The sequence below is a fragment of the Corapipo altera genome, unplaced genomic scaffold, assembly GCF_003945725.1.
Source record: "Corapipo altera isolate COAL_440 unplaced genomic scaffold, ASM394572v1 65, whole genome shotgun sequence".
Lineage (NCBI taxonomy): Eukaryota > Metazoa > Chordata > Aves > Passeriformes > Pipridae > Corapipo > Corapipo altera.
This window is the reverse complement of record NW_020884891.1, coordinates 7,726,609-7,749,004: the sequence shown is the minus strand read 5'-3', so window position 1 is coordinate 7,749,004 and position 22,396 is coordinate 7,726,609. Positions and strand designations below refer to the sequence as shown.

The following is a 22,396-nucleotide window of genomic DNA, read 5'->3' as shown; positions in this document are numbered from 1 at the left end:
ATGTCCTGGTAAAACCCTTCTCTGTTTAGACATCTGGCTTTGTCTCATTAACTTGATGCACCTCAGTGCTCCATTCATCCATTTTTCCCATAAACAGTTCCATGTCTCATTTTCCTGCTGCCTCCTTTTCTTACAATACACACTTATCTACAAATTTCTACTCCTTAGCTTAAATCTCACATGAAAATTAATTTATGACTGCCCACAGTAAGCAAAGTAATAACAATCTTTATGTTGGCTCCTCATCTAGCAGATTTAATCACAGGCTTAATATTTTTGGAGCCTCGAGTCAGGTTTGACTCTAGAAAGGTACAACTGCTGTGCTGAGATGCTCTCTCTTACAGGTAGGCAACATCAAAGGCTGGCACAAAAGAGCTGTTAATTCCCTAGGGATTTTAGATCACTTATGTCTTTGGTCTCATGGATTTGAAATCTATGGCAATTAGAGTAAATTTCTTTATTTCTCAAAATTAAAGCTGAATTTTCCCATGTACTATTCCATAAGGGTAAGATTTTACCGTGAAGATTGCAGAATCTCTCTCTCTCTCACATATTGAGGCAGGTCTCTTTCTCTTACAAAACTTGATAAAAAGACCATTATTATCTTTCAGTGCATTCTACTCTTTCTTAGTTGATTCAACTTCCACCTCTCTAATACTTTAAATTTTTTCAAGGTCAGACAGGGGAAGAATGGATAAGCATCTATTATTGTTGTGGTACTTTATTGTTCTGCATGAAAAGATGCCTTTCTGTCTTCAAAGACCTGTTCTCTTTCCTTTCCAGGACAGTGCTTCAAAATATTTTAAGAGGGACATTTTTCTCTTTAACTCCATCTGTGCTGTGCTGGTAGGATGCAGCACGGATAGATTCCTCTTAAAGGTTTTTTTTTTTGCACAGGAATATCTGTCACTCTAGACATGAACATTCACCTCAGGATAGATGCTAGACACAAAGGCTGATACTCCAAGGTCTCTCTGTGGTCTCCACAAGACATGCTGTTTTAACGGAGCCCTTTGTGCCAAGTCAAACCTGGAAGTCTCCTCTTTTTGATTTTTATTGATGTTAAGTGATGCCCAAGGGGGATGCAAATCACATCAAGGAAAGCTCTGGGCTGAACTCTTCCGATGGTCCATCACTGCTAACTGATAAATCTATTATGGAAGCAGGAAAGCCCTGTGGGACAGAGGATGTTCAACATAAGTTGTATGGGTAATCCATAAACTGCTACAAAACAGAAAGAAAACACTGCTGCTTTGGCAGTGAAAGATCTGAGGAGAACACACCAAATCCTGTAATTAAATGACTTTAAGTGTTCCTAAATGTTGTGTTTCATCTAGACTTCCTAAATAGAATTAGCCAGAAGCTAATTAAAAAAGCCTCCTGCTTTCTTTCAAAGTATCTTTCTGGTATTGACTGTAGTGAGTTTATCTATTCACAGAGAGCCATGAATCACTCCTCTGTTTAAGAAAAAAATTGATTGCTGTTCTAATACTTATTGAACACCTATAACAGATGCTTAAATCTCTACAAGCCTGAGATAATTAAAATAATAAATCTATAGCCATTTGACAAGACTTAGCAGAAATCAAGGATATAAATAATCTAGTGGAGCCAAGAGACATTATTCTGCCAAGTATTATGATCATGTTCTCATGGAAATTTCAAGCCTGATTCTACCATCCTTATTGAGGCAATGCTCTTGATTCCAGGAGAGGGCTCAGGACAGTGTAACAGCAAGGACCTCAAGAGTCTGGCCATTCCCTCCAGGACTAGTGTCTCAGCACTTGGTTGTCCTTGGCTATGTCTTCTAGGAGATCTAGACACAGATCTCCTTTGTCCTTTTCTTAGTGTCTGTTTTGGTTCAGTGAATTAATTATAATAGGATATGGGCACCTTGTAGTGCTTGGCTGCCCGGGTGTACTCACAGCTGGGAAATGGGGCAGAGATGTGGTGTGAAGAGACTCAGCTTCCATGTCCCTTCCTTTCCTTTCCTCCACAAACCTATGCCTCCTGTTTCACCAGAAGAAGCCCCTTTGGTCTCCAGCCCTCCAAGAGGGAGCTGGCACAGCCCTAAGACGGGGTGCTGTGCAGAAGAATTCAGGAGTCACTTGGTCCAAGAAAAAAAAGTTATTCTCCTAAAGCCTGGTGTCCTAGGACAGGGCAGTCGTATGTCCTGACCCAAGGCTTTTGTATTTTGTGGCCAGTATCTGACTGGTTCTTGAGACAGGGACTGAAACCATCTCTTACATCTTCCAGCTGAGTACCTGAAGGAGACCCCAAACCAAGGGGACACTTCTTGACCATGGTGAGGATGTAGTTTTGTCTCCACAATATCCAGTGCTCTGGGAATTTTTTTCATTCAGATTCTGAAAGGAGGTAGGTGCCAAGATCAGCAAGAATATACTCATAGGTTATCCATGGCCTTGGATAAATCATGGGGTGTAACCCTGACATGGTCTTGCCTGGTTGGCTGGCCATTGGGGCAGTAGCAGTGGAGTTGCATGTGTCATGATTTATTCCCCAGTGTCATAACCAGAGGGATATCAATCACTTTCATTACACCAAAGCTAGAGAATTAGCTCCCTGGGCACTGGGAATGAAAGCACAGGCTGGACACAACATTGCAAAAGCGGGAAGACAATGTTTAGCACCACTGTGGACATGGAGAGAAGTTCCCCTGATTGTTTCTCTACCCAGGGGGGCTTGAAAGTAGTTGATTTCAAAATTTTGTGTGAATCCCATAAAGATATCAGTGTGATATGAATTATTCTCCCATCCATGCAACCCCTGACCAGTGAGTGAATCCAACAGAGTGACAAAGGCCAGGAGAAATGGACATCCATAGGGAAGGTGAAAAAAGGAGGAGTGATGTTCATCCAAGAGGAACCTATAAAACTGTAGCACTGTCTTTTTATAAAAGAGCTATGGGACTAGAGGTCTTGATTCACATAGCAGGACTCATATGAAAATAACTAGACAAGGAAACAAAAAACCCCCCAGTGTTAAAAGAAAAATCTGTTTGTGCTTTCATCTCACCACAGTGGTAGCCTTGTGATTAGTTGTGGCATTCTCCTGTTTTCAGACTAATGAGTATGTTAAACTGTGTTTTGTAATTTTTGGCACCATGTCAGCTTCTTAAGATCACATGAAAGGGAGATCAATGGGAAGGATGCCACAGCAGTGCTTAGAAAATAACTTTGCAGGTTTTTCTCTTGTTTTCCCTCTCCTCCACCCTTTGCACATTCCCCCAAGAATCCTGGCTGGCAGAGGAGACACAGCCTTGATAAACTTGAGGCTGCTTTCTGAGTGGTGTGAGGTGCTCGCCTCAGTGCTGCAGTTGAGCACATCTTTGGTTGGGCTTGCTCAGTCCCTGACAGCATCTCTGTTGTCCTGTGGTTCTTTCCTTTGCTGTGGTATTTGTGCTTTCAGGTACTCTGTTGCCACTGCAGCTCGTGGTTTGGGTTTTTTCCCCTTCTGTTGTAGCTCTGTTAGCAAAAGAAACCTACCAGCGTTTTGTTCATCACGGTTTTTTCCTCCCGTGGCAAATACATATAAGTAAATCAGTCAGTCATTGTCAAGGGAACTCTAATGGTATGCTTCTATGTGGATAATTATTACTTCCCTGTCAGCAAAAGGTTATAAAATTTTTTCCTTTGGGAAAATGCAATAGAGACTTTTTTTCCTGGCAGGCAAATACTGTACAGATGTTTTTCTCTGGATAATACAGCTGAAAAGCTCCTTGTAGGATAACCTGACATAAATGCTTCTGTTAGGCTGATTTCTGTGTCACTGAAAGACTGTTGACTCTTTTCCTAGGAGGAAAAAAAGCTTTCTCTGGTTTCCTCCTACTGGGAAAACATTATTCAGGTAGCTGGTTATGTCAGAAAAATACAAATAAAACCCACTCTTTTTTCCCCTTTAAATGTGTCAGAATCTTGGTTCAGAAAAGCTATTAAATACATTCTTAAATCTGTGTTTACTGGGACAGATTGTTAGCTGCTCATCTCTTAACTAGCTGCACAGCAGGGATTGCTCACCTAACCAGTTTCTTTAGTGCTGTGAGTACAAGCTCATAAGTGAGGTGGAAGATATACTCATTCCATGGAACAATTTGCTGCCAAAGCTGCGGTTTAGCTGACACTGGCAGCACTTCCAGCTGGCTTGACTGGACTGACTTTTTCCTGGAAACAGCTGTCTTGCATTGAATCATCCCAGGCAAGTTATCTGACAGAAACACAGAATCATAGAATTGTTTAGGTTGGAAAATACCTTAAAGATAATGGAGTCTAGGCATTAATGTAATACTGCCAAGCCCACCACTAAACCATGTGCCCAAATCCCACATCTACATGTCTTTTAAATACCACCACGGCTGGTGACTCAACCACTACCCTGGGCAGCCTCTTCCAATTCTTCTCTTTTCCATGAAGAAATTTTTTTCTAATATCCAATCTAAACCTCCCCTCACACAACTTGAGGCTATTTCTTCTCGTCCTCTTGCTTGTTACATGGGAGGAGAGACCGACCCACACTTGGCCACAACCTTCTTTCAGGTACTTATAGAGAGTGATAAGGTCCCCCCCTGAGCCTCCTTTCTCCAGGCTAAACACTCCCAGCTCCCTCAGTCACTTCTCATCAGACTTGTGCTCCAGACCCTTCCCCAGCTCTGTTGCCCTTCTCTGGACCTGCTCCAGCCCCTCAATGTCTTTTTTGTCGTGAGGGGCCCAAAACTGAACACAGGATTTGAGGTGTGGCCTCAGCAGTGCCCAGCACAGGGGGACGGTCACTGCCCTGGTCCTGCTGGCCACATTACTTCTGATCCAGGCCGGGATGCCATTGGCCTTCTTGACCACCTGGGCACACTGCTGACTCACGTTCAGCTGGCTGTTGACCAGCACCCCCAGTCACCTTTTGGAGCGTCTGTGGTGTAGGAAAATGGAAAGGCAAATCTTGCCATGTCCTATTTTCTGCCCCCAGCTGCAGCTGGATGGTGCTGCAATGCCCGGCCCTAAGCCCCCATGCTTAGGAGTGTCTGGAGGAAATTGCAGATGGCAGGTGTCTGTTCAGTCTGTGGTGCCCCTGTGTAAACACTGTATTTTTGGGTGAGGGGCAATGACCTGTCCCTTCCTAAACATGAACTACACTGACTTAGTTGCCTTGTGTCAGGCACCGGAGGGAGCCAGGAGAAGAGGGGCCCAGAAGAGCGTGTTGGTCCAGGGCAGTGTGCCTGTGCATGGTGGCTGCTGTCTCTGACACTTGTTTGTGAGCCTAGTTTTGTCTAAATTTGTAGAAATATATATTAGAAGGTGTGTGGTTTTTTTTTTTTTTTTTTAATTCTTCCAACCTTTTTTTGCCACAATGGTGGGGAATGGAGAGACTGCTTTGAGCGGTTTAGGTACTTTTGACTCTTAGCTATATAATGAAACTGTTTGAGATTGAAGAGTAGGCCTTAATTGCTAACATGAATCAACATGCAGTGCATGATGTGTGCACAGGAGAGAGTGCTACTCAAGAAAATTATTGCTTTCCACCCTCTTAATTACTGCTGCTTTAAGGTCTAGGCTGAGGTCTAAGTGCTGTTTCTCAGCTGCTTTGTGTCCAAGACAAAGTGATATGGTTCTGAGAATTAAGAGGAAATGGGAAATGATTTGTAGTTCAAACAGGTCTAATGCAGTCTCATTCCCATCTGTCAGTCTGTCCCCTCCTTGTGAACTACCAGTGCTGTCACAGATGCAGATGGGTGGTGGCACCTCTGTGCTCACAGGGGAGCTGAACAGCAGTGGCAGCTCTGGGGAGATTGCTGCAAAGCTGGACTTAGCAAACTTGACATGATGGTTTTTTTCTGTAGGACAAAGACTTGGGTGTGACTTTGTGAAAACTGCTGTTAGAGGTGCTCTGCTGCAGTCATGTGTCCTGGTGCTGTACCACAGCCATGTGTCCTAGTGCTCAGCAAAGGTAAGTTAAAACGTGCTGCTTGTCCCAGAGGAAAGTTAAAACATGCTGCTTGCTCTCTTCTTTCTTATGGAGAAAGAATAGTGTGAGGAAACTAGGCAAATATTAAAGCCAGTGGAGCTCACCTAAGGCAAAAGTAATTCACCCACTGAATTTCCTGGAAAAGCAGACAAAACAATGGTTTGTTTAATGGAATTGGACCAACATGGATTTCGTCATGTAACAAAGATATTTCTCTGTCCTCTCATGTAATTTTTTGTTAGTTGTCTCAGAAAGGAGGAGGAAGTCCTAAAACGGTTATCTGTGAGCAAAACCATGAGCAGGGTGAAGCATACATAATTAGGCAGAGGACATTTGGCTGAGCAGAGCCAGCAGGATTCCCGAGGCTGCTGGGCATGTGCAGTGAAGACAATGATATACTTGAAAATTAAGTGGAAAAATTAGCCTTTAGAGAAGCAGCGTGCTAGAGAGAGTGAGGGTGGTTGATGGAGTCATGTTGCTTTCCTATGAGTGCAAGGAAATAAAATCCCCAGAGCCACCAGTGCTGCAGGGACTGAGAGGCTGTTAAGGCAAATGCTTTGGAGGGAAAATACACTTACTACAAAACCTCAGTATGGGTTTGAGAGTGACTATGGCTGAGGAAGCACAAGAACATCTAATGGGAACAGGATGGTGGAATTCCTGTTTGTGGACTCTTGCTCTGTCCCTAAAACTTTGAATGAGTATGAACTTATTCCAGACTCTTATGTCTCCCGCTTTTAAGAACTGTCTTCTGACGAGGAATAGATGCCTGTAGACCAGTATAAAGTTTGTCTATGAATCCCTGACAATGTAGCATCTTTACTGGATTAACCTCCCTCAACCAGCAGTGACATATGCAAGACAGCCTCGTCCCCTCCAATTCATTTGTGTAGTTATAAACTAGTAAAGTCAAACTTGGAAGAGGGAGAAAAATACCTTACACGCTTCAAGCAAACGGGGAATCCAAAGTAAAATATCTTCCCAAGGTTTAAGCCATTATTCCTTTGATGAGGAATGTCTGTGTGTCGCAACTAGTTGTTGTTCAGGCACCAGAAGATGTATTTAAAGTACAGCTCTACACAGTATAGTGTGAAAGACGCCTGATAGCCTTATTGTTTTTTTTCCTCTGTTAAAGAGAGATGTTTGCTTACAGAGCAAGAAGAGCACTCTGTCTATCCAGCCTGACACTCTGACCACCAAACTGCAGGGTCACATCCCTCTTGCTTGTGTGTGACAACCCCCCTTTTCAGAGCTAGGCTGGCACTTGAAATAAACTTCCGCGAAGTATTTGTAGTTCATAACTTGTTTTTGGGAGAGGCTTTCAGTATTCACATATTTCTTTCCAGCAGTAGATGGCAGCAATTTTCTTAGTCCTAATCTGATAAGATCTGTATGTAAATTACTGTATATAATGTATTTCAAGAGGTCAAGGCTTCAGTTGCCCTTTTCAGAAGTTATTATTAACTAAGATATCATTCCCTGCTGTCATCCAGTTAGTTCAATGCTGGGCAACAGCAGAGACCAGTGCCCGAGCTTGCCCATCCTGTGCTTGTCCTCTGAAAAGCCCAGCCAGCACCTGGGATGCTCTGTGCCTTTGCCTCCAAGAAAGTGTGGGACCAACAGCCAGCCAAGCTGACCCCCAGACTCTCGGCCTTCAGTGGTGCCACCAGGCACCAGCAAGGGATAGACCAACTTCCAGTTCCTTTGGAGTTATACTTTGGGGATAAGAGAATTGTGTAAAAATGTGGGCCCACATCCTCACCTTCACCTGGGAGGGAAAATGAATAGCTTGAAAAATAAGGAAGCACAAAAATGCTATGATGAATGACTAGTTAAACAAAGTCTGAAGGAAAAGAAAAGAGCAGAAATGATCTGGCTCAGAAATAATCAATCTGTGCGTATTGCTCTAAGCTGACTTTTCCTCCTTGTACATGCTGTACATATATTTCCAGAGGAGGGTCATTAGGAGACTCATTTTAAAAGGAAATGTTTTGATCAGTATAAAGGTTTGCAACAGGAGATAGAAAATATGAGCAATAGATTAAGCAACATGAATCTAAAATATAATGGCTTCTTTTATGTGAGCTTAGAATAATGATGTTGAAATTAGGAAAGCTTCATCAACTTTGAATGAATAACTGATCTCCAGTGGACAGAGAGAAGACTGATTTTAATGATTGCTTTAAACTAACATTTGGTGAAATAAATGTTTAATGCATTTGTTCTAAACCAGAATTAACTGCAGTGCCGTGTCTTCTTCATGGCTCAAGCATTGTTTCTATTCAGCTGTTTCTCTATCCTTTCTATTTCCCAAAGTTGACAGTAAGTTGGGATTTTCAAAGCTTATGATCCATTTTGAAATTGATAAACATACCCCCTACTACTGCTTTTCATGGTGTGTCTGATGGATTTGATTTCATCCTGGGAAATGCAAGTGCAAGGCCAGGAATCAGACAAATTTATAATGGGGTAATTGTGTTAAAACCATATTAAGCTCTGTTCATCCTGAAACATTACAGGAACCTGCAGCTTTGCAGTCCCCTGTGTTCCATTTCTTATTGTGTGTTAGAACCCCCCACTATTACACAATTAAAAATATGCCTGTGGTATAATTCAGGCAGGTGAAGGAGAGTGACCTGCCCAAAATTAGAAAAATAATTAGAAAGGGAAGGATCCTCAACTAACCTCGGCATTGTTGCAGCTGAAATCATTGTGGACAGCTGACCTATCTAGCAAGCAAGGTAAAACCTTTTCCCTAATCATCAAAGAAACTGGGTGTAAGATGTGAGCTTGTGGGAACTGGAAAAATGTTCTTTCCTGCATCTTGGGTAAGTGACTAGTTCTAATACCATGTCTTTAATTTAAGACAAATTGTCAAGGTCTGACTACTGTCCTTTAATGCCTCAAGGAGCTCCTCCATCACTGTTTCTGCTCTTTTACTCTGGATGCTTTTATGTTTCCCTAAGTGTACTCTAAGGGCGAGAGTGCTCGTGGGACTGGTGCTCGTTCATAGTGAAGCTGTTTGTCTACTTTGAAGTGCTTCTTTTGACCTTGTCCTGTTCTCCTTGCTAAAAAGGTCACGTACACAGTGAGCAGAGCTGTTGCAGAGACATCTTTATGCCTATATAGCAAACATCCTGCCTTTTCCTGTGATAACAGGGCCATTTCACAGCAAACTGTCCCCAGCAGAGAAGTGCAGGCAAACTTCCAGGGGCTCTTGCAGACTCTCCAGCTTGGAGCAGGGAGGTGAGCAGGAGGCAGCCCCATGGCACAGGCCAAAGGGGCTTGTTTAGGAGGTAGTGGCTGGGAGGATGCAGAGCAGGAACTGTCTGCCAGGTGGGAGGAGAGGGATGAACTCAGGCACTGGAATGGCTTGTCCTGGCGCTGGTACATGGCTGGTGGCCGCAGAAAGCAGCAGAGGTTGTGAGGATCAGGTTGTTGTGTCCAAGTCACTTAGGTGCTTTGATTTCTATGTTATAAGTGAGATTTAGATCTTTTATTTGTTTGCTTGATGCGTCTGAAATGTTCTCTCCTTGATGCCATCACCAATATAAGCACTTTAATTTTCTGGGAATAGGCCATTTAATACCTAACATTCTCCCCAGGGACTGGATTGCAGTGATTTTGGTCAGTGAAATGCTTCATGCTTTGAAGTGATGGCTACATGTGAGTGTGGGGTCTGTGCTTGTCCTCTCCATGACTGCCCAGCAGGCAGGTTGCTCCCCGGAGTACTGAGCTTTTCTATGCCTCCCTACTGCCAGCAGTGTAGTGCTCTGGTATATGATGACCTATTTTCTGACCACGTTGCAGATGCTGTGAAGGGTTTGTTTGTAGCTTTATGGTAAATGTTGCACAGGAATCTGTGACAGCAGGGATCAGCTCCCTTTGTAGAGGATAAAATGTAAGTGCTCTCATTATCAAACATGCACCATGCTCTGACTGAGCACAGGCTGCCTCTGCTGGGAAGTCAAAAGGCAATGAGTTTGCATTAGACAAGTAAACTTGCAGTATGAATTCTCCCTCTCTAAGATCTCTGAATCCCTCATCATGCAATCCTTTGGGCAAGGACTGTCGTACTACATGGCTATGTAGCTTATCAAAATACAACTCTGGCTCAGCTGATGCCTCTAGAAACCAACATGAAATAAATATTAATAACATGGCAGCCTCCCTACTTACTGTATTCCTGTTTCCAGCCTTCTTATTACTGATCATTTACAGCTGGAGAAACAGATGCAAAATCATCTTCTTTCAAATAAGGCTAGAACTGAAAGTGAAAGGGGGCAGGAAAGGGCAGCTGAAATAATTACAGGCATAAGGGGGCTTTGATTTGAGACAATATTAGGCAAGATAAAATCTACTTAATTCTCAGGGCAGACTAATAAACAAGAGTGTGACGGGAGGATGCATAATAATGAATGGCACAGGGAGGGTCAGCAAGGTTATTCCTCACTGAGTGTTTACAGTGTATGAAAGAGATGCCCAATGAAACTCGAACGTGACAAGCTTGAAATAGATAAATGAGTTATTTTTTTGCAGTGCAAAACTTAACCTGTAAATCTCAATTCCACAAGATGCTGTGTTGTTATGAGATACACTTAAATACAAAACTGGTGAGGATTTTACATGGCACACTTATTAGATCTATTCAGTTAATTTAAAAGCAATTTAACTTCATGTTTTAGCTAGACTTCAGAGGTGGCTGTGTTTCAGGAGCAGACAACTTCCTTAAAAAATCTTATAAAACATGAAGACTATACCAAGAAAAATAGGGCCTAAGCAGGGTAAAGGCAGATAAGGCTTCTTGAACCATGTGTTCTGAAATGATGTGCAGGCTCAAAAATACTGAATTCACAATTGTTTTTTAACTTTTCCTTTGAATCAGCTAGCTTGAGAAAGCAAGCTTCCTGTTTTGTTCTGATATAACAAGCATTTTACTCTTTTTATCAGAGGAGATCGTGCTTACCTAAACCTTATTCTTCAAACTTCTTCTGCAGGTCAGAAACCTCCATGCTGGTTGTCAGAGCCATTACCACATCTGGAGAATTTTTCCCTGGAGTGTTTGGTACTGAATTATTTCCAATCACACAGTGTCTCTGTGCCTGAGAAGATGCAAATAATGATCCAGAGATCCTCACTGTAAACTAGCAGTTTATTTAACTTCATCCCATTAATACAATTAAACCTGAGGTGATGATGATCATTGATCACTGCACAGCTTCACAGGAATGTCTGGGCTAGTTTGTTTTCTCAGACAGGTTTTGGATGGATGCAATTAAACAGAATCCTTTCTGTTGCTGGAGGTTTCTGATGCAGTCACTGAAATCCACATCTAAACCAATAAAGAACCTGGTCTTCCAGTTAATTTTGAGTGAAGAGCTCTAACTGCAATACTGGTGGAGTCTGTACTTCTAAAGCTATTATAGAGCTAAATGTTGGTCAATGAGATGCCTTCAGGCCCATTGAGACCTTTGAACTGCAAGTTATTTTATCTTTTTGTAGCTTTTTATTTTCTTTTGTAAGAGGCATGTACTCCCACATGTGCTTAGGAAAATGAAAGAACCAGATGAAGAGGAGGAAGGTAAAATGCCAAATATCTCAACCAATCCTGCTCAGCACCAAACATGGGCATCTACTGAATACAGAAGGCAACAGAAATAACTCAGGTGTTTGTTTTGCAATCAGCTGGCCTACACAGGGGAGCAGGAGGGGAGTTCAGTGTGCTGGCATTGTTGGCCGTTTTAATTTTCAAATGCAGCTGAACAATAGATTTTGATCATCAGTCTCACTAACATTCTTACTAAATGTAAATTAAGTCATTCAAAGGACTTGGGTTTGCACCTAATTATTAAAAAGACTGAATCGAAAACCACTTTTCACTCCCAGTTTTGAACCTTTTGCTACACATGAGTCATGTCACCCAAAAAAGCCATCCCACAGGGTATTCACCTAATCCATCTGGTAGTGCAAATAGTGGCAGGACTCAAAATAACAAGAAAATTGTTTACCTTTCTGAATAGGATATGAAATGACTTTCTTGCTTCTTTAAAGCAGCTCAAACATTTACACAAACTTGTTAAGCTGCTTAGAGAGAGGATTGTTTGTCCAGGTAATGCTTCTTTCAGTAAGTTAAGCTGCAAGGAAAGCATATGCTTGACTTCATGAAATTTGGGTGATTCTGGAAAAATTGCCTCTGGGAGAAATTTAAATAAATTAATGGAGAGCTTCTGCTTTTCTTCCTTCTCTGTCTTTATTCTAAACGAGCTATTCCCTCTCTATGCAGATGGGTCTGTGCAGTACTCATAAGGAAGTCATTTAATTATCTAAAGCTGCACCAGGTGAATGTTATTTACAGATGGCTGAAAAATTTTGTGTTATACTTATTTGCCAAGAAAAACCTCCCTCATTTCACAGTTGGTGGAGAGGTGTTAGTCGTCATCAAGGTAAGCTGCAGATTGTCTACTCCTGTCTGCATCTTTTTACCCATTTTGACTGTTATCTTTCTTTGTGTTTTTAAATGGTAACCCTGCAGGCACTGTGCATATAATTGAAGTAAACAATCTGCTTGTTTATCTCTGTTTTCCATTAATTAGATATGTGCAATCTAAATTTCCTACTGCAAAACATGAGGTGACATGCTAAGGGACCAAATCTGCTTTTCCTCACCAGGCTGAGCTGCCAGTGTTGGACAAGACATTTCCAGAGCAGGGGCACAGCAGTGTTTGTAGCCATCTCAATCTGGGCTGGACAGTGAGCGGAGGGTGAACAAGCCACCCTGGAAAAGACTGTAGGAGTGACCTGAGAGGCCCCTGCCCTTGGCAGCCTTTGTGAGGGTGAGCCTTCATGTGCTTTGTGTTTGCTGCAGGCTGGGTGTGCACATCCACAGGACACTGTGAAGCTGCAGTGTTGTCCCTGGGCAGGGTGAAATGGTGCTCCAGGAGTTTCAACCCCTGCCTAAGCCAGGCTTGCAGCAGCACTCCAGGATAGTTTTCTCTAGCCAGATTTCTTTTTCACTATTTTGTTTGCTGCTGACCCAGTGGCTCAAAACTTCACTTTTATAGATAACCAAGGCACAACCCCTCATCTAAATAGTTACTTCTGACCTATAAAGGCATAGGTAAGACTTAAAGGTATTGCTATTTGCTAAAGTGGTTCTCAGAGTCGATTTTATTCAGAAATGGCCCAGCTCTGCAGTGGTCACATGTTCAAAATGGGCTGGTGATCAGCTGTCAGGTTCAGGCAAGAACTGAAGAGCCTACCCAGAGTGAAGTTCCTGGGAAAAAATCAAAGAGATCTCCATGTAACAGGCAAAACCAAACTGTTTTCAGCTTGCCCACAGACGCCCACTAATGAGAAGAGAGAAGAAGGAATAGCCTCAGCTCTGGGTGTGCAGAATGACAGCTACGCGGAAAATTCCGTAAAGGAACGGGTCAGTAAAAATTAAGCTCTTATCCAAATCCTGAGGCAACTATTAAGGAAATCTTTGGAACTAGAAGAAACTTAGTGCTGTTTTTTGAGGTTCTTCTGACACTTTGGTCTGGATCCACAATGGACAAAGCTCAGCATGTGCCTACATGCTTTGTGAGCTTGGGACCTGCTGCTTTTTACTGGAAGGGATAAATAAGTGGTTCTTTGAAGCTAATGGCCTCTTTTGCCTGTATATGTATGTCATAATCCCATTGCAATCCTGTGACAGCCTCCCTCATGTCAGACTGGCCTTGTACACACATTAAGGAGCTATCAGGTACTAGCTCTCTGCCCAGCCCACACCCTTTCCCTCTTGCCTCCCCTGTGTTGCTTCAAATCATTTTTCTTTGCTTGCTTGTTCCTTGCCTGCAGTGATGGGTGTGTGCCCTTTTCCTCACTGGGAATCTGGCAGTAAATCATCCATTTGCCTTTTTTTTTTTTTCTTTTTACATTCTGGAGCAGCTGCTTTGATTAGTTTGAAGTAGAATAAAAGACCTATAAATGGGGAGAATCCTGAAGGTAAGTACTTTAGTGGGGACTTAATGTCAAGGTACAGCACACAGAGTAGCTTTTACAGGGACCATTTAAAAACTGTTATCTGCTGTATATTTTAAAGGCAGGACATAATTCAGACGTCTGATTGACTGCCCTTGAACATTGATTTTTGCTCTATAATTTTTATTTTTAAGAAACCTTGATTTGAGAACTTTTTGAGGACATCACATATTGCGTTCATCACCCTTCGTGGATTACTTCTGCTGCCTGAGCTGCACTAGATTTGTGGGGATAATAAGGCAGAGGAAGGAATGGCAAACTCTGTCAGAGGAGCAGTGGAAAAGTCACTCCTGTAAATCTGAGGATTGCTTAAGAATTCTCTTCCCTTTTCACTGTAGAAAGTGTTATTTCTAATTTTTTTTTCTGGTTCTAATTACTTCAGGGAGGACATGATTCAGTGATCTCTGATCCCTGCAGAGACCACGACACAGTCTGAATCCTTCTCTTGGGAATGGGGAAATGACAGTGACCCCTAGGGAACCCTCAATAGGAAAAGCATTTGCCATTCTGAAGCACTGAGTCTAGGGATTCAACACAAAAATTTAGGAAGACTACTAGACTTGAAATGTACTTCAGAAAGCTGTCAATCAATTATCTGTAGCTTTCAAGTCAGACTGGTGCTCTTAAATACATTCTTGAAGTAGTCTTTAAACTGAGTCTTCCTCACAGCATGTCTACTCAGATTATGGTGCTTTTATGACCCTTTTCTCAGCACTCTTCTCATCTCCCCCAAGATGCACTCTCTGTGTTTCCCTTGGTGTTTACAGAGTTCGGTGTTTGACCAAGTCTGTTTTCACCCCTCCAGAGAAGTGTTGTTGGGTTTGTTGCATGAGGTGGGGCATTTGAGCAGCTCCTGCAACTTGAGGGCTTTTAATGAAGAACCTCTTTGGGGCTCTCTAAGTATGCTGGTGACCAGAATCCTCCCCCAAAAGCATGATTTTCACTCAATTTTACACCTAATCCACTTCCACTCCCCCTCTCATGGGGGATCTCATGAGAGATGCTGACCAGGTTTTCTCCAATCTGTGCACCACTTTCTGTTGTTTTTATCATGTCTCCATCACCCCACCACTTCACTGCTGTTTGACTCTTCTTCATGCTGTTCCCTAGCTCAGCAAAGAGTTCTGTTGCCCTGCCCTTTTCTTGAGTCTTGGGGTGTGTCTCCCTCTCAGAAGGTTTTGGACTGTAGGGTTTACACCACAAGAGATGTTTCCTTGGATCTTATGAAGTGCTTGAGGTCAATGCTGTGATTCTTCTACTTGGGCCAAGTCTGCCTCTGATGTGCCCGCTCCAAAGCTGTGGAGCTTAAATGCCAAGTCAACTGATATGTCTGCTCTGCTTTTGCAAGTGGTGCTCTACATTGATTTCCAAATAGTGTTTTCTTTATTTTGGAAGAGGTGCCCCTGGCCTTAGGCAGTTCAGTGGAAGCTGGACACTGGAGGTTTGATGGAGATGGAGGCTGAAGACCATGAGTAGTATATGCCTGCCTGGAGATGTCTGTGCACTTGTCTTCCACTTATTTTCTATTAAGGAGTATTAATACTCAAAACATAAATTAAGCAAGTAGTTTCAGCATGCTTGCCCTGCTTCCTTTAAGACAGGGTATAACTCTAACATGTTTGATATTTCCATTTTTACATAAGTAAGAAACCTCCAAGTCTGAAATACAGCATACAGCTCCTTACAGAAGTTCAAACCAATTTTAGAATATTACCATGTTATCACAAGCCAAAAGCATTGGCAATCAAATGTGGTTTTGAAGCCGTTAGCTTGTTTTGGATTTTTTTTTGCTTTGATAGCACTCATGGCTTTTGAGGAAATGAACTCACCGACAGCTTGGAGGGCAGGACTGGTTCAGGCATGGTGAAAAAACCCCTAACACCACTGTTTAGTCTTTGAGTCTGAAATTAAATGATATCCCTTTATTTCCATAAACGTTTCTCTTCGCAGATGTACTGGGAAGGGAATTCAGTGAGAGGGTAATTCAGTGCCTTTGAATGCATGGACAACAGAGGATGACAAAGCCTCAAAACAAATGTCCTGAAAAGTGTTTATTACCAGGTATTAAAACAGGTAAAGCTGGCAAAAGTATTTTAGCATGTCTTTGCGTTGTTGACTGCTACCAATATGTTAGACTCTTTTTTTTTTTTTTTTTAATCTCATCTCATTTATGGGATGTGCTCACTGATGCTTAAAGAGACCTTGAAACATTGACATCAGAATTGAATTACTGATGTGATAAATTGGAGGACCACTCGAACAGGTCATGCTGGAGCAGCCTGCCAGGTGAGTGGGTGGATGTGCAGGTGTGTAAGTGCAGAGTACCTTTTTCTTGCCAGAAGCATTTCATGTATGTACACCTCAGGAAAACAAAGGGAGGTCTTCTCTGCCAAATACAACATTGCATAAAAGCTAGAGGATCTTCTTGGCTGCGTTTGCCCTGGAGGTGAAGTGAGGGCTTGAGAAAGGGTCCTGGCACATGAGCCTCTTTGCCGTGGCTCTGGCCTCGGAGGGATGTGCTGCAGCTCCCCCCTCCAGCCCTGCCCACCTGGAGCTTGGCATGAGCTCCCCCAGCCGGGAGCTGTGCCGCTGTGGCTCCGCACCACGGGTCATTTAACAGCCTTGGCTCCTCCACACTCCCTGGCAGCCCCGGCAGCGGCTGCAGCAGAGCCAGTGAGGACCCTTGTGCCGGCGTAAGTGGGAACAACAAAATCCTCCTTTTCTGCATGGCAGGCCAGCCCAGTGCTTCTGCTTGAGTTGAAGCCCAGTTATCTTTTCAAAAAGCGAAAGAATCAGACTCAAGAATTTAACCTTGAACTTTACATTTTAGTAACGGTGCCGGTCAACTTAAGAAAGAGACACCTGTTCACAATGTCATCCAGGTATGTGGGTTTAATACACGATTTATCCATCTGTGAACAAGGGTATGAGACAACACTTAAAGTTGATCATTACTATTTTTACCACATTTCTCCCCTGCCCCGAAACTCCATTTTGTTTTCAACTGAAACAACATTTTTCTTTTGTCAGCTGACCTGGAAAATCCATTATTCAGCTAAGTACAAGCTACCTCAAATATGTGTAGCTTCTGTCTAGAGAAGTAATCTGTGTTTTTTGCCATCAATCTAGAGTTTCAGACTATTTGTTGTACCCTTTCCTTTATAGTTATGATTTGCTCTGTTCTGTGGCATGAAATATGATAATCTGAGCAGGACAGAAATGCAAAACAGTCCAATTTTTACAACCAGATTTAAAATTTCTATTGTTTGCTACAAACACAATGAAGTTTAAAAAAAGTGCTGTATTAATTTATTCTTTTCTAGAAGCAAAAAAATGGAGAGGGGAAAAGGAATCTGTAACAGAAAAACCATAGAAATCAACATCGATATTTGTTGTTTTCTAGCTTTTATTTCCTTTTACTTTTTAAACTATGTTTTTCAAACCATCCACTTGCAGAAATTTGCATTTTATGAGGACAAAGTTACAAAATGTGATGAGATTGTTTTAGGTAACTTACCTCTTTTTCCTCAGCTTGTGGCATCTAAAACTAACTGTGCTTGTCATCTTCTCAGTAATTTCTCAGCACTGGAGTTAAAATATAATCTAAGTTTGCACCAAATGAGCTGCTCCAAGATGAGTTTGCCAAACTCTGTATTGCAGTGGGATTTCTGCAATTATGATTAGATACTGTCAAACAAAAATGATCTGTGGAATACAAGTGAATCCAACATTGATTAGCTTCTCTAAATCCCACAAGAGGTTAGGAGAAGCACAGCTTGCGTTTAATCTTTTGTCTCGGTGTCTCTGCCAACCACAGTTGTGCTGGTAGATACAGAGCAACTGAAAGGGGATGAAGGGAGGAGAAACAAGGGGCTGATGGAGGACTTTTCTGTTACTAGGATTTCTATTTTAGGATGCTGGTGGTGCTCACCAGTGGTCTCAGAGTTACTGGATAGATTGTATAGCTGCATCTCATCCAGAGGACAGAAATCACCAGCACAAGAGTTTGTGTGTGCTGATTATTTTTACACCTCTCCATCCACCTGCCTTTTTTTGGCTGATTATTGGTTCTCCCACCAAAAAGTAAAATAAACAGACAAAGGCAATATTTGTCTTAGTCTTGTCCAAGAAATTCCCAATGGGAAATGAAAGCTTATTTCTGCTCTCTATTAGTGGATTTTACATTCCTGCTCCACAAACTGTTCTGCATGTGAAAAAGAGCTCTCCATTTGAGCAGTTTCTCTGACAAGCTTCATAACTATTTGCTGGATTAAGGCAAAATTAGGATTTGTGTCTAATTTTAATTAATCCCAAACAGTGCTTCCATTTCTGCTGTTGGCCAGTCAAGAGAAACAGGTGAATAGTCAATAAGTTGTATCTTTTACAAAAATATAATGACTACTGCATGAAGATGTTATCTCTGCTGTAAAGCTGTCATGTTATTCTTTGGGGAAGGAAATTCTTATTTTCCAACTCATGTACCTATGCAGAGCAGTCACTCTTTTTGTACTCTGTACATGCAAAATGCTTAATAATTTTATCTTCAGCTTTCAAGCATAAAAGTGAGAAAGTTACCCTATTCCAAACTTAACTACTTGTGTATGTTGTCGGTATCAAATAAGATTACTGCTTGGAAGATAGTGCATTTATCTTTCACTTGAAATAACCCAGGAGAATGTCAAATGCAAAATGATGTTTGAAATCTTGGCGTTTACTGCTGCTTTATACTGTGTGTGTGCAACTTCAGTCAACAGCAGTGACATTATTGTGTGAGGCCCTGCAACTGAAGGGAACTGGCACTCTATTAAAAATCCCTCTTTGCGAAGCTCAACTGGAAATATGTTACTATGCAGCTCTGTGTTTGTCTCCTAAAAAGTGGTGATCAGAATCATGTCTGCTACCAGCCAGGCAGGATTCTCTCCTTGTCAGTTTATTCCTTCCTGTAGCTAATCCTTTATCCGGTGTTATCCGGCCGTCGATGTCCTACTCGTTCCTCTCACATCAGGCACTCTTTGCTTTGGCTTTTGTCCCGTGTAAATGCTGCCCTGCCAAGTCTCTCTGCGATGAGCTCCCTTCTGTGCTCTGCTGTTGCAGCATCAGCATCTCACATCTTCGTGGATCAGCTCTTCCACCTCTCTCTGCTCCGGTGATGTGGGTGCTGCTGGCAGAGTAGCCTGCATAGAGCATGGGGCCCTGGGCAGCAGGACATGGAGTGGCTGGGGATGGTGGATGCAGCATGGGAGTGGGTGATGTTCATTGTCACTGTCACCTGGGCTGAGGGAGTCTGCGTGCTTGTGCCTGCAGGGGGGTTATCTATCAGCTTTGCATCACTGCTGAAGTTAATTGCTGGGAAGGTCTGGTGGTGTTTTCAGAGATGGACTGGTGGACATAGCTGTCAGCCTTATATCCTCTTGCTTATGTTGGTCATCACAGGGGCTCTTTGGAGCAGGAACATACACACACTCACACATACACAGACACACACACTCTCACACACACACACACAGTTTCCATGTGTGGCCGTATTTCACAGAGATCAGACCTGAATCTGTGCTGCTGTATACAAAGGACTAGACATAAAGTCAATAAGTGTGACTTCACGCAGCTGTAAATTCTCTCATCCTGTCATCTTCCCATTCAGGGAAGAAAGATGTGAGAATCATGCAGATTCAGAAGCAGAGGTTCATGGAAAGACTGAGTGTCTCCTGATCCCAGCATGGATGGTGGCCCCTTCTGGAAGTAGCTGTGTTAGTGGTAGGGTTTATTAGGGCAGTCTATGCCCCCACAATTACCTTATTCTTGCTAGAGACTGCTTACTTTGTACCTCAGCTCTGCCAAGCAAGTTGCTCATGTGAAAGCTCTTTAATTTCTGTTTTTTAAAGTCAAACTGAACCTGTCATATTTGACATCTGTCCTTGGGAGATGAGAAAAGAACAGCTGGGAGAGCAACCTCCGTTGGTGGCTGTCAGAAAAGGATGTTTGGCTACAATCTAATCATAACAGATATGGGTGAGTCTACACATAGATTGATTAATATTGATTAAGAAGGTGTATCTGGGAACTCTCCCAAAGCTAACTGACAGTGGAAAACAATCTTTTTCAGTGAATTCTCTGGCATGAAGTAATTTGATTAGCAGAAAGAATGGAAAGATTTTGCAAATCAAGGATGGGAGAACTAAATGGGATTTGAGGTGATGCATTCAGTTCCTGGCTCTCCACAGACTTACAGCTTGACGTTGCCTGGGCTCACCAGTGTCTTTGGACATCCTTTCCAAGTATGTACAGGTATGACAGCGGGAATAACTTTTCTCTCCTATTTTTATCAGGATCAGCTGCATTATTCTCTGTTTCCTGTGTGTGTGGCTACAACACACAGTGCATCTGGGAAGTCTTAGCTAGGGTCCCTGGCCAGCTTTGCCACACATTAAAAAACAACAGCAAAAAGGTGGTCAGAAACAAAGGCCAAAGCAGATCTCATTACTTCTTTAGTGGTTCATCAGAAACTAGCCTAAGGCCTGGTGCTTGGCAGGCTGTTCCTACAATTCCTCTGAAGGCTGATCTCTTCTGCTCTGTATTCAACTGCATGAATACCACATTCCTCTTTTCATTCCTACTGAGCCTACCTAAAGACTGACAGCTGTATGGCATACTACTCTTGTCTGTGAAATGGATTATTTTCCACAATGGGCTGAGATGAGATCAGAATAAGGGGAAACAAAGTTGGTTTTAAAAAAAAAAAAATCAGTCAGCAGTATATTTCCCTCTTTTTTATGAATAATGTATAAATTCATATAGTGAGTCTAATAATTAACTTTTTTTGACTTCTTATAAAGTGCTGAAGAATGTCTAATGAATACCACATTATCTATTCATTTTAACTTCAAGTATAATTCTGAGGTATCATTAACTACAGCTTTACCTAACTGTATATATCAGAGTCCATGGGATGTTTTATTTTAGGCTTTAAATCTTTTAATTCAGCTAAAAAGTGACTTTAGTATAGGACTTGGTAAATAATGTTAAAAATAGCACTTTCACACTGTAATCATGCCAGGAGAAATGAAAGAGTAGCCGAAGTGCAAGAAGTTATAAATTGCAGAAGACATCTATGTTATCTGAAGAAGCAAGGTCTCCTGGCAACATATTCTCTCTAATTAGTTAAAAGAATTATACAGGCAGTAAAAATGGGCAAGTTTATTGATTTTTTTTTTCCCACATTCCTGCTCTACAATAGTTTTGCTCATTTACTGTATATAAGAATACTTTGAATGTGCCTGAGTCCCCCTCATGACTGGGACTGGGAAAAGTCACCACATTTGGTTGTTCTTGGCCTCACCTTGCAGAACAATGTGGCTGTACACTGTTCATCCCCGGCACCTCCTTAAGAGAGGCTTTAAAGGATGGTTATACTCAGAGAAATGCCTAAACATGCTGCTTCTTTTGTTGTCCCTGTATGATATCTAGTTCATACTTGCTTTGTCTGTAGGTAACAGGACAATGTTTCTAATTGTCAGCTCTGCATACGTGATAAAGACCTGAAAGCAGAGCTGAGTGTTTTCTTGGCTTACCATCAATAATTGCAAAGGTGCTGACACTGATGCATAGCTGGGGTGGACTGTGTGTGACTGAGTAGGATCTGGCTCTTCTCAGCTGCCGGATGCTGAGAGGATGCTTAACTTCTCTGGTGCGGGTCTTGCAAGGAAGGTGTTTTCCTGTGTCGGGCTGGTGTTTGGGTTATGAGCTTCCCACCGCTGCGTTGCTCAGTGTTTGCAGCCTCGCAAGGGTCACGTGCAGGAGCGACGATCGCTCGCCCTGTGACACAGCACCAGTCGGTCCCAGCACTGGCACCCTGAAGTCGTGCCGCTTACGTGAGCCTGAAGTGCACTTACAGGAATGTGGCCCGTGATTTTTCTGCCTGTATTACAGTTGCGTGACAAAACTGGGTCCTCCTGTGAATCTGAGCAAAATGCAGAAGTAGATTATATTCTGCATGGAGCTATTCTAAGCTATTTAAAAGCGAATAAAAAGCAGCGCAGGGGAACTAAAAATAACACTACCATGCTGCGGAAAGCATGGATGTGCCATGTCAGAAGCAGAGTTAGGGAAGAGAAACTTAGCCTGGTCCAGCTCAAGGCAAGGCTGGTTAAATTGATGCTAATGATGGTGCGAAAATGTGCAGCGGGTGTGAAAGCGGCTTCTCCCCGTTCAGTGCAGATGCTGTAACCCCGGGGGCGAGTAGCACCGCTCTCTATCGAACTGAAACCGATGCGAGTGGGGCGGGCAGCCCGAGGCCAGCCCGGCGCTGCCCGGGGAAGGGGCGGAACAGCAGCGGGTGCTGCTCCCGGAGGGATGTTGCGTGTTCGCTGCGACCCTCGGGAGCCCCGGTTTGCGCTGGCACCGC

At 42.7% G+C, this 22,396-nt stretch overlaps 1 protein-coding gene across 3 annotated transcripts in view; it reads left to right on the top strand.

Moving 5' to 3' along the window:
• IL1RAPL2 (interleukin 1 receptor accessory protein like 2) overlaps positions 1-22,396 on the top strand; it is a 434,872-nt gene that overhangs the window by 42,045 nt on the left and 370,431 nt on the right. The window contains exons 4-6 of one of the 3 annotated variants that reach the window (XM_027645481.1): positions 5,849-5,921; positions 9,386-9,393; positions 15,946-16,068. The gene's annotated coding sequence lies outside the window, so the exon portion shown is untranslated. Of the gene's footprint in view, positions 1-5,848; positions 5,922-9,385; positions 9,394-13,355; positions 13,403-15,945; positions 16,069-22,396 lie in introns of those variants that run through there. The other 2 variants (XM_027645483.1, XM_027645482.1) reach the window with 2 other exon arrangements.